This window comes from Morone saxatilis, unplaced genomic scaffold (genome assembly GCF_004916995.1).
Source record: "Morone saxatilis isolate NCDOM2014 unplaced genomic scaffold, NCSU_SB_2.0 Contig0, whole genome shotgun sequence".
Lineage (NCBI taxonomy): Eukaryota > Metazoa > Chordata > Actinopteri > Moronidae > Morone > Morone saxatilis.
Window position 1 is genome coordinate 3,150,404 of NW_023339650.1, and position 10,733 is coordinate 3,161,136.

Genomic DNA, 10,733 nt, shown 5'->3' on the forward strand with positions numbered 1-10,733 from the left:
ATCAGAGAAACAAGCTGAGCTAAAGTTAGCAGCGGCTTGGCAACATAACTGTAGTTTCAAAAGCTAGTGAAAGGAAAACGAGACAGGGAAAAGGACAGAACTTCTTCTCTACAGTACAGTTAGGATAATCAGAGTATGTAAATGTACATAATAGTAGAATATTCTTTTTTATTAGCCATGTAAACAACTTAGAAGGAATATTGTACTAACAAACACTGCAGCACACATTTACATCACTGCAGAAATAAGATTTCTACCTGCTGTTACTGTAAACTGCAAGTGTTGCACTGAGTTCCATTTCAAGTCTTTATTTGCAAATGTATTCACCTTTTACAGAATTGTTCTCCACTCTGAGAAGGTTAATTCATGCCACTGACCTGCACACAGAGATTTTCTTTTTCTTCACTAATGCTCTGAGGCCTTTTGGAAATTATCTTCAATTTCCCTTCCACCTGTGACCAGAACTAAATCTTCTTAAAATGCTTTTTCCTCCTCTGACCTCTTGGACATTGTTAAAAGGACAATAAACTGTCATTTAAGGCTGTTTTCTTTGCATAAATGAAACAGCTTGTGCTCAAGCATGGAGGATTAAAATGTACAAAATTCAAGAAAGAAGAATTTACATAAGGATTGGATTTAAGAGCCTTTTCCATGCTTTCATTGGTTTAAATTTGCCTAATTTTAACAACTTCACTTTAGTTCAGGTGATGTTGAAAGCAAATTAGCTTTAGACATGCTTTAAGATGTGATTAGTTATACCTTAAATACGAATACACACAGGGTGCTCATTTTTGCAGCCGATTTAAATTAAGCTCTCCATTTTTATTATAATGTTTGAAATTATTCGTACTCTTTTAACGTAACTTTAATCTTGAAAATAGATTGATTTAATTGGTTTTCATTTCAGCCCTCAAGGTAATAAAAGCTTTTGAACAAAAGAGAGTGGAGTTTTCTATTTGCTGTCCTTGAATGTATGTGGCGGAACTTGCTGATGCAGACGTTGTCCAGGCAAAAGTGGACTGAATGTAGGAAAGATTAGAAAAACATTTCCATTCTGCTACTGTACCTCCAGAGCCCTTTACAGTACAGACTGTATTAACAGCTTTGATAAAGAATATAATAGACAGCTTCATTGTCTGGTAGGGGAGGAAGTTTCATCGGTTTCCTCTCAGGCACAATTAAAAAGACATCACGTTGTCAAACCGAAGAGTTTTAGCACAGCTCTGCCTGGTAGGTATATATGCTTTATGTTGCTATAATATCTCATCCTGCTGAACAATGTTGATAATCAGTTTTCAGTGTGTCAGCACTGGCACTTTTCACACTGCTTTGGAAACACTTACTGTGTGTGTGATTTCAGTCTTGCTCAAATTTAAAAAAAAAGGCAGAAGGAAGACAGAAGTCAGAAACTGTTTGGAAAAGGGCAGGAACTTTCAAAAAATATTCAGCAGGTGATTGGATGAACCTAAATAACGTTCCAAATGTCTGCAAAATTTTGACAATGGGACAACTGGCCATTTTCAAAGGGATCCTTTGACCTCTGACCTCAAGATATTTGAATGAAAATGGGTTCTATGGGTAGTCTCCCATTTATCTTTCACCAGGGATCTAATTAATTTAGCCTTAAGCACAACAAACAAAATTCCATTTACTGTAGTTGTATTGAGGTGCATTCAGAGATGTGGATATTTAGAAATGGACAAATTACCACCAGTCTACAGATACAGAAAGTAGTTCTTGGAACTGCCATTGAGCTGAATTCTTTAAACAGTATAAATGTTATCAGTAATGCAGATAAAAGAACTTTAAATGCCAGTTTATTGGGGTTAAAAATTGAAATCCCCTAGTTTGATAGCTTCCGCAAAGCTCAGTCCACCCAGATGATCATACCCAACCCCCAAGCTTTCAAATACTGCTTGCTCAGTGGCCCTCTACTTCAACATATGATGCTGTAGGTATCCCTCTAGCGTCATTTCTAGATGTACCGGCATTAGGTGATCAGATCAAGTCAGGTGACGTAGTATGAAGAGCAAGAAAGGAGGTGGTGGGGTGGATGGATGGCTAAAAGAAACACAGGACTTGTAGGAACCTAGAGGGATATCTATAGTGTCATATTTTGAAACGAAGGGCCACTGACTCATATTCATCTGACTCGTAGTTGGGAGTGAGGCTGTGTTGTCAAACCATAGATTTTAGTCGTTAAAATCTTTATGCTTTTATCGTGCTTATATTGAACCAAATTTATCTTTTTCTTTGGTGTCATGGTTTGGAAACCTTTCTCTTAAGAACAGAACCTCAAATCAAAAATGGTCTAGTAGACAGATTGGTGAGTCACAGCTTTACCATGAATACATGTACACCTCAACTTTAAATTACTCCCCCCACACTCTGCACAGTGACTTTCAGCTTGAGTCTCATTCTTAGGGCGTCAAATACAGACACTTTGGGACTCTGGGAATGAGACTCAATAATCAACTATCTTCAAAGTTCCAACCCAAACCGTCTTTATATCTTTCTCAGCTTTTATTACCCTAAACATACTGCAGATTTAATAAGTTGTAGTAACATGGCTGCATTGTAACTTGATATATTGTAGTGTTTTTTTTTTATTTTTTTTTTTTTTATTGATGTCTCTTTGTAAATCCTTATTTTGGAGCATTTTCATCTTTATCCTCTATCATTTGTATGTTGTTGTTTGTATTATGTTTGTCTATTGTCTGAGTTATTTGTTGTTTTTATATTTTTTTTCAAGAAGAATGCCTTATCTTTTACAGCAAACCAAATCTACATATGGGTACAAATAAAGTATCCCTAAACCTTGATCCTTCTCTTTATTTTTTTAGCACAGTTCTTTTCAATCAAGCCAATTTACATTCTGCTTTAAAAATTACTAGCTTGAATTTGTTGTAACAACTGATGTAATGTTTTCATTGTATTTTAAGCCCTAAATGCACTCTGTTTATTTTTGTTTTCCTTTTGCGAAATATAATTGAAACGCTGACTGACTAAATGAATAGGTGGAAATGTAACTGAATAATTTAATTAGCTGATCTATGTGTGGATTGTGGCTTTTTGTCTAAGGAGAAATTTGCACCCTGAAGCTAGACTGGTTGGGGACCTAGCACGATGCCAACTCGCTGCTGCCACTCCCCTACCCCACTTTGGTTGATTTTCAAATATGTGTAGTGGGGCAGAGACAGGCTGGATTCCAACCAAAGCCAAAGCTGTCTGAACAGATAAATATCACTAGAGGTAAATGAGGCAGTATGGTTTTTGTAATTGCGTGAACTGACCCTTTAAAATAGGATTTATAGGCTTAGTTAAAGTTTTCAGTTGACTTAAAGGTAAGGCTCTGGGATTAAGGTTAGAATTAGGGTTATGGAATACATGTAGTACTAAAGTTTGTCACAGGAACAGTATTACAAACAAGTATGTGTAGCTCTCATTTGTATGGATGTTTGGGAGTGCACTTGCAGAGCCTCCTGTGTGTATGTCCTTGAAAACTGCGCCTAAAAGATGCTTTTCACGTTCAAGCAAACAGTCCCTCACATACATTTATGTCTTGGGGTGACAAGAACGCACACACACACATAGACACAGCAGCCCCCTGCACGTCCCTTAAGGCTTGTTATCAAGCCTGACGGAAATATCTTTCCTTCCAATAAATCCTCATAAATAGATAAACCAATCTCTATTAAAAGGTCTTGTTAGATGGCGAGAGTCCAGGTGATAACGCGTTGTCTCAAGGCGTTGTCTTACAGAGGCAGCCTGTTTTATGACCAGAGGTCATTCACATTGTCCGTGTGCGGTTGCCAGATCAGGGAATGGTGCCGCGCATGTTAAGCAGCAGACTGTTTGCTTCCACAGATTATGGTGTTTACGAGCAGGACTGGGCACCAGCGATTCTTCCAAACTGGGACTTAAGGACGACTGCCAGTGGATATGATTTGTTTTGCATTCCTGCTGCGACTGGAAGAACTGCCACCACCGGAATTTCGAGCCAGATTGTAGAATCATGCTGTTCTAGTTTTTCTTTTTAACGTGAAAACTTTAATTTGACAATCTGCAATGAGCTGAATTTACACGTTCCTGTCAATTTGTTCAATTCCAAGGGCACAGAGAGTGTCCTCCAACTTTGTAGGAGGATTAAACTGGGCCCCCATGAAGGAAGATAAAACTTTTCATGCATGAATCCACCAATTCAGAATGGGACTTTTTTTATGAAACACAGAGGAAGGACAGAACAACAGCGATACCTATATTATAAAACCTGCTGCAGGGCAGAAGCCACTCTGACAAATGCTGTTTTTTTGGCTGTGCTGGAGATTTGTCAGAAATAACAAACACTATATTAACAAGAAATTTTGAGAACCACATGAAATTATGTGGCCTTGGCACTTTTTGAGAGCCTTTAGGGAGAAAATTGTTGAAAATCTGCACCTGGATCCAGCTCTGCCTCAGAATACACATCTAACAAACAGTTCCTTGGTCCAAGACCTGCCGTTCAATCACATTCCACTAAAATCTGTCAACAGGTTTTTCAGAACAGAAACAGGTGAAAGAGAACTTCCTCAACCGAGGTAAAAACTGATTAAATGTTCAAACATTCAGCAATTTTCAGCCACCCGTCCAGACTTTTTTTTGCTGACAAGCAGTCAAAGGTGAGAAAAAGAGATTTTACTCTACAAAAACGATCAGTTTAATGCAAAAACTGCAATCTTACAATTTAGACATCCTCAGCCATATTTTGAATGGAATCCAAAACAGTCTGATGCTTTTGGAACCAGCGTCTATGGTAGCCATTGACAATACTACCTCCTCCACATCCGCTCAGCTTTTTGCCATGGCAGTGGGCACTTGATCATGACCCTTTAAAAGGTCCAATGTGTAGAATTTAGTGGCATCCAGCCAACCAACTGAATACCCCTCACCTCACCTTCTCCATTCCAAGCACATAGGAGAAACTATGGTGGCCACAAAATGCTGAGATCCAGTGTTTGGTTTGTCTGTTTTGGGCTACTGTCGAAACATGACAGCATCTCATTCTAAGGTAACAAACACACAATTCATATATCCAGGTGATGATACACTAATGAAAACATACCTATGACTATTATATGCCATTTCTGCCTATAGATCTTCCTAAATGTAACACGTTGGACCTTTCCTGTTAAAGCAATATGCTCTATGGTAACTTTGTGCTGGTGAACAGTCCAGACTAGATCTGCTACAAAACCCTCTCTCATGGGGGAACTGATGTCCTTGTGTGGGAGGAGCAGGATCACCACAAGCAACTATACAAAACCCTAAATTAACTCAGCATGGTTGGGGCTGACACTTTTGATTACCTTTTTGTTTTGGCCCAAGAGAATAATTGTCAAGTGCAGAAAATGATCAAAATTCGGCAAATGGGAAGCTGGTGGCTGCAGAAACTACAGGGACAGTTTTGCTAGGGAGCAGACTCTGGATATGTGGAATTATATCACTCCTGCTCCTTTGCTGATTATGTCTTAACTAAGTTTTGAAGGCCCTGTGATAAGCTGGTGACTGCATGCTGGGAAACAACTGTCAAGGACGGTATAGGGTATGGATGGACAGATGGTAGCCTTAAAGGCCGGCATATGAGAAATCAGTAGATTCCTTTGGCAGGGTACATCACTCTGCACAGGAGTCAGAATGTGCTGCAGGAAACACTCCCCTCTCAGGGGGCATCAGATGCCACTATAGGAACCACTAGAAGCATAAAGCTCCTGCCTGTGCTGCTTTCTCCTCCATTATACACATCTGCTGCAGGCAGCTGTAGATAAATAAAAATGAGCCAGGCCTCTCTTAAAGGAAGTGCCATTTTACCCAAGGATTGTGTCCAATATTCTCTTGAAAGATGAACCACATCACAACACATCACTATCTACATATTGCAACAATCTATGCAAAATATTATTACACAACATGATGTAAGACAAATCCAAATTTTTATTGGCTTATTTTCCATCATCAGTGACAGAGTTTGACAGCAAAATCGTGTGTCTGGGTGAATTCCTCAAGGCTGATTTATAGAAGTACGTCAACTTTATGTCAAGCTTGCACCCGTACCTGAAATGAGCCAGTACTCACAAGTACCTAGTACTGGCACTTCTTTTTTGTCCACATACCCTTACTTCTTATTGCGTACTGCCACCTGTAATAGGCACACACTCCAAAACACCTGCGTAACATTAGATTTTTTCCCCAGCAGCATTCTGCAAAGACCCGCCCTACTTTGCCTCTGATTGGTCTGTTGCCTTCATAGGTTTGGTTGGTTTAGGGATCAGGAGTGAGATGATTTTAAAGATGTATGGGTGAGAGCCTATTAAAGGCAGGGTAGAGACGGGTCTTCTTAAAAATGCCAAAAGAATTAGGGTTTGGGGTTTTAGTGGGTTAGGGTTATGCTGAATTAGGGTACTGGCACCTTTTTTGCTCCAATTCAGGCACTGCTTACACCATAGCCTACGCAAGTGACCCACAGCATTGTGATCATTTATTCCTCTGTGCTGGTGTGTGTGCATTTCTTTGCAAAGAAATTCTGAGTTTCTTTGCGTACTTCAAACAATGGTGACTAAAACTCTCCCCTGTCTCTCTCTGCAATCTGTTTTTCTCATTTCGTTTTTCCCACCACCATTAGTGAAACAAAAGGATGAGACAATATGACAGACAAGAGCATGTCCTGCAGGGAGGCAGTGTCCCCTGTGTGCGAGAGGACACTGAGAATGTATGTGTTTGTATGTAAGAGGCATTCTCAGACACGGCCACTATTAACAAGTTTCTGAAAGTTACATATAGAACCTTTAAAATATAAAAGAATATCTCAAATAGTTCTCTTAAAGAGTAACTTTATAATAAAACACCATCTCATTAATTCAGTATCAGAACTGAGGAGTGAACCATGCTGCATTCCAATTTTTATTTCTGCCACAGAAGAACTGCATAATAGTGACTGAGGTTACAACAGTGCAGATCACAGGGTCAACGTTCAAATCCACAGACTCCCAACGATTCCATGAACTGAATTCAATATGGAAATTTTGCTAAGAGAGGTGCTTGGTGACCGGACATCATCCCCAAACTGTCCTTATGATGCAAAATTACACTTCGGTGAGGAGTTTCTCTGAACAACTGATTCTTTATAATATTTGTCTGTTTCTTGGATTAATGAAAGAAAGAAAAAAAACACATGACCTCAGTCTGTAGACGATTTTGTTCTTCATCATGCACCCATCACCAGCCATATACTATCTCACACCAGTTATTGTCCCCTGAGACTCAAACACCAGTTTGGTATTAATGATCTGTTTCCATTCTGTTGTGGCTCATTAGGCTCGATGCATCCCAGCACAGAGTAAACTGTCTCTCTGATGTGGCCTACCCTGCAGCATGCTGCTCTGGGAAATGACAACTAGTCCAGTCTGACTCCTATAGTCCTCTTATCTCTGCTGCTGTCATCGTGAGGGGGAGGGGAGGGAGGGAGACAGCTCAACCTCGAGTCTATGGAGGCTGGGTCAAACTCCCTGGTGAGTCAGTCAGACAAAGCAGGCTCCAAAAAGTTGGACAGTAACTCAATTAGTGACTTATTAAATTATAGTCCAAGGGAATTGATATTCTGCCCTGTGGCTAATGCAATCATATTTTGCATTTCTTTTTTTTTTTTTTCTTCCACCAGCTTGACTTTTGCTTGGTTCAATTATTTTCACAGACCGGCCGTCTCTTCCCGTCTTTGGTGGTAATGAAGCTCTTCAGGGTTTTCCTTGTAGTGCAGTTTTACCCTCATGTTTCATGTCTCGTCCAATTATTTGCCGTCATTCCGCTTGCCAAAACTTTCTGAAAATCTCCGGCTCATTCATGTCGGTCATTATGTGTGAGTCTCATTCACTCATGGTTTTTATTAGTAGTTGGCTTTGTTCAGGTGCACACGCATGTGCACACACACAGACGGATACACAGGTCTGGTAAGAAAATATTTTTTTTTTTCTTAGAAACACAAAAGATAAAATAAGTCCCTAATTGCATGGATGATTTGCCAGAGAAACAAAATGTAATTGTAAACTAATTAACCATAATAAACCCATCAAAAAAACTGTTTTTTATAGTTACATGTTTTTTTTTCCAATCAAATCCTCATAATCAGTTGCTTCAGATATGTACTCATTTTCTGAGTTGACATCATTACAATTCTCTAAGAAGTAATTTTCTGCTTGAGTGTGAACCTATTGTGAGGTCACCCATTGGTTTGTGGAGTAGCGTTTTGAAGCCTCAGCATTGGTTTGTTGGAGCCAGTGGAGGTGAGGTACTGTGAGTTGAACTGCTCTCATTGGCTGCACAGTTTTGATTCACCTGTAGCAGGAAACAATAGCGGCTCGTCTGGTCACACACACAATCTCGTATTAAAGGGAGCTCCCCCTGCTAGCCTTTACATAGAATACAGGTTTCAGACACTTCCGTGTTGGATTCACTACACAGACCCGGAAGCTCTGTCCATTATATTTACTCTCAGTTCTGCTCTGTATGGTATACCATTGTGGCACCATCATGTTATTGCAACAGTAACTCTTACGTACCTTTTTAGGTCTCTAAAGACACTATAAATATTGTGACAGAATAAAAATGTATAAAAAATAATTCAGAAATAAAAGGAGCTTTTGAGGACCTAATGTTTAAAAACACCATCTGATTAATTCAGTATGAGAACTCACTAAACCATAGTGCATTCCAATTTTTAACTCTGCCACAGAAGAACTGTATAGTAATGACTAAGGTTATAATGGTCAGATCACAGGTTAAAAGTTCAAATCCACAGATTCCCAACGATTCCATGAACCGAATATGGAAATGTTGCTGAGAGAGGTGCTTGGTGACCGGACATCATCCCATACAACACGTTATAAAAGATGAAAAATGTAAACACCGTCATACAGTCATGGACGAAAGTATTGGCACCCCTGGAACTTTTCCAGAAAATGCATAATTTCTCCCAGAAAAGTGTTGCAATTACAAATGTTTTGGTATACACATGTTTATTTCCTTTAAGTGCATTGGGACAACACAAAAAAGCAGAAGAAAAAAAGAGAGCTTGAGAGAGGTGGCAGCAAGGGGGGAGCTCATGAAAATGATAAAACTTTTGTCTCACTTGTAGTCTATAAATATAATTCATTCCAAAGGGCTAGACTGTTCTTTCATTCTGTTTGCCTTATATACCTGAAGACCTATGATAGTTTGCAAGAAATTAAATAGTGTGAGCAGACTGAGTATGTGAAAGTCAAGGGTTCAGAGGGATAAGGATGTTTACAGGTATACAGAGAGAATGTTTTACACTGCCATGGTCAGTGTGACTTCAAAAAACCTATTTATGCATTTCAGAACTACCAATATTAACATGAAATCATGTTCTAAAACCCTTTAGCTGATACTCCTCCATCACACTCCCTATAGATTTGGAAATAAACACAACCTCTCCTGGCAAGCATTTTGACCACAATTTTCATTACTGGCTTAAAATATATAATTGACCTTCAGTTATGTAAGCTCTCTATCTGCCTAAATCACTCAGCTCAGTGGCAATGAGGATAATTTCACACGATTCCATAAATTAGTCTGAAGAGGCAATAAATCCTGCCCGGAGACTCGCAACTTAATCAGACTCAATCTGGCAATACTGCTGCTTCAAGTCTTCCTGTTTTTCTTCTCCCTTACATGTCACACAGACCTGATGTTTTTTAATCAATCTGATCCACCAATCATGCATCAAGTGGCTTTTTCCCCAACTGTGATCTGTATGATATGGATAAGTTAAACCAATGGAATCTTGTCTCTAAGCACCCCGTGGCAGTTTGAATAAGTCAGCATTTAAAAATGGAAAGGACGTCTGGCAGCCATCTGTGCCGTGCAGGTAGACATCTCAATTCAACTGTAACCAAAATGTGTTGTTATTTTTGGTTAGTCTGCCAGACATAAGCTCACTGTTATTTCACACTGAAACAGGATATGGATTGTATCCAAAAAAGTGAGACATGAAGTGTAATTGCAAAAGAGATGTTGAAGTGTTTTAGCATCTTTCAGCTCATTGTTTTGGTTTTACTGGTTAGGTTCTGTAATACCTCTTATCAGTGCTGTTTCCAGCAACCGCAGGCAGCTGTTTTCAATGAAAAAAAAACAGCGCTTTTGCAGTCTGCAATGGTGGGCTTCAACTCATCTGTAGCAGGAAACAATGGCGGTTCACCTGGTCACACACGTACTGGTATTACAGATAAACAGTACGCTAAAATATTCATGTGTTGCATTGAACGGACTCACTGAGAATGACTTGTCAATCACAAGGTAGCCATGCTCTTTATCGTCCATTTTAGTCTAAATGGGATCATAATTTACTAAATGAACATCATGCTGTATGGAAGACTGAAACTAGAGATTGAGACCATAAACTCATTAGGAAAACTGAGCTAATAAATCAAGTAAAAAGTAGGGTCATTTCCCTATAAGACTCAATACTATTGGACTGCCCTCTGCTGTTCATTGGAAATAATGCAGGTTTGAGACATGTAGCTACAAACGCTGATAAATTGCATTGGATAATTGTAAAGCAATTTTCTATGTAACTGTATCCATAACTGTGTTATTCCTTATCCAGGTGATGTCGTAGGATGTATATTCAATTCAATTCAATTCAATTCAATTTTATTTGACAGGCAGAAACCTAGGACAGA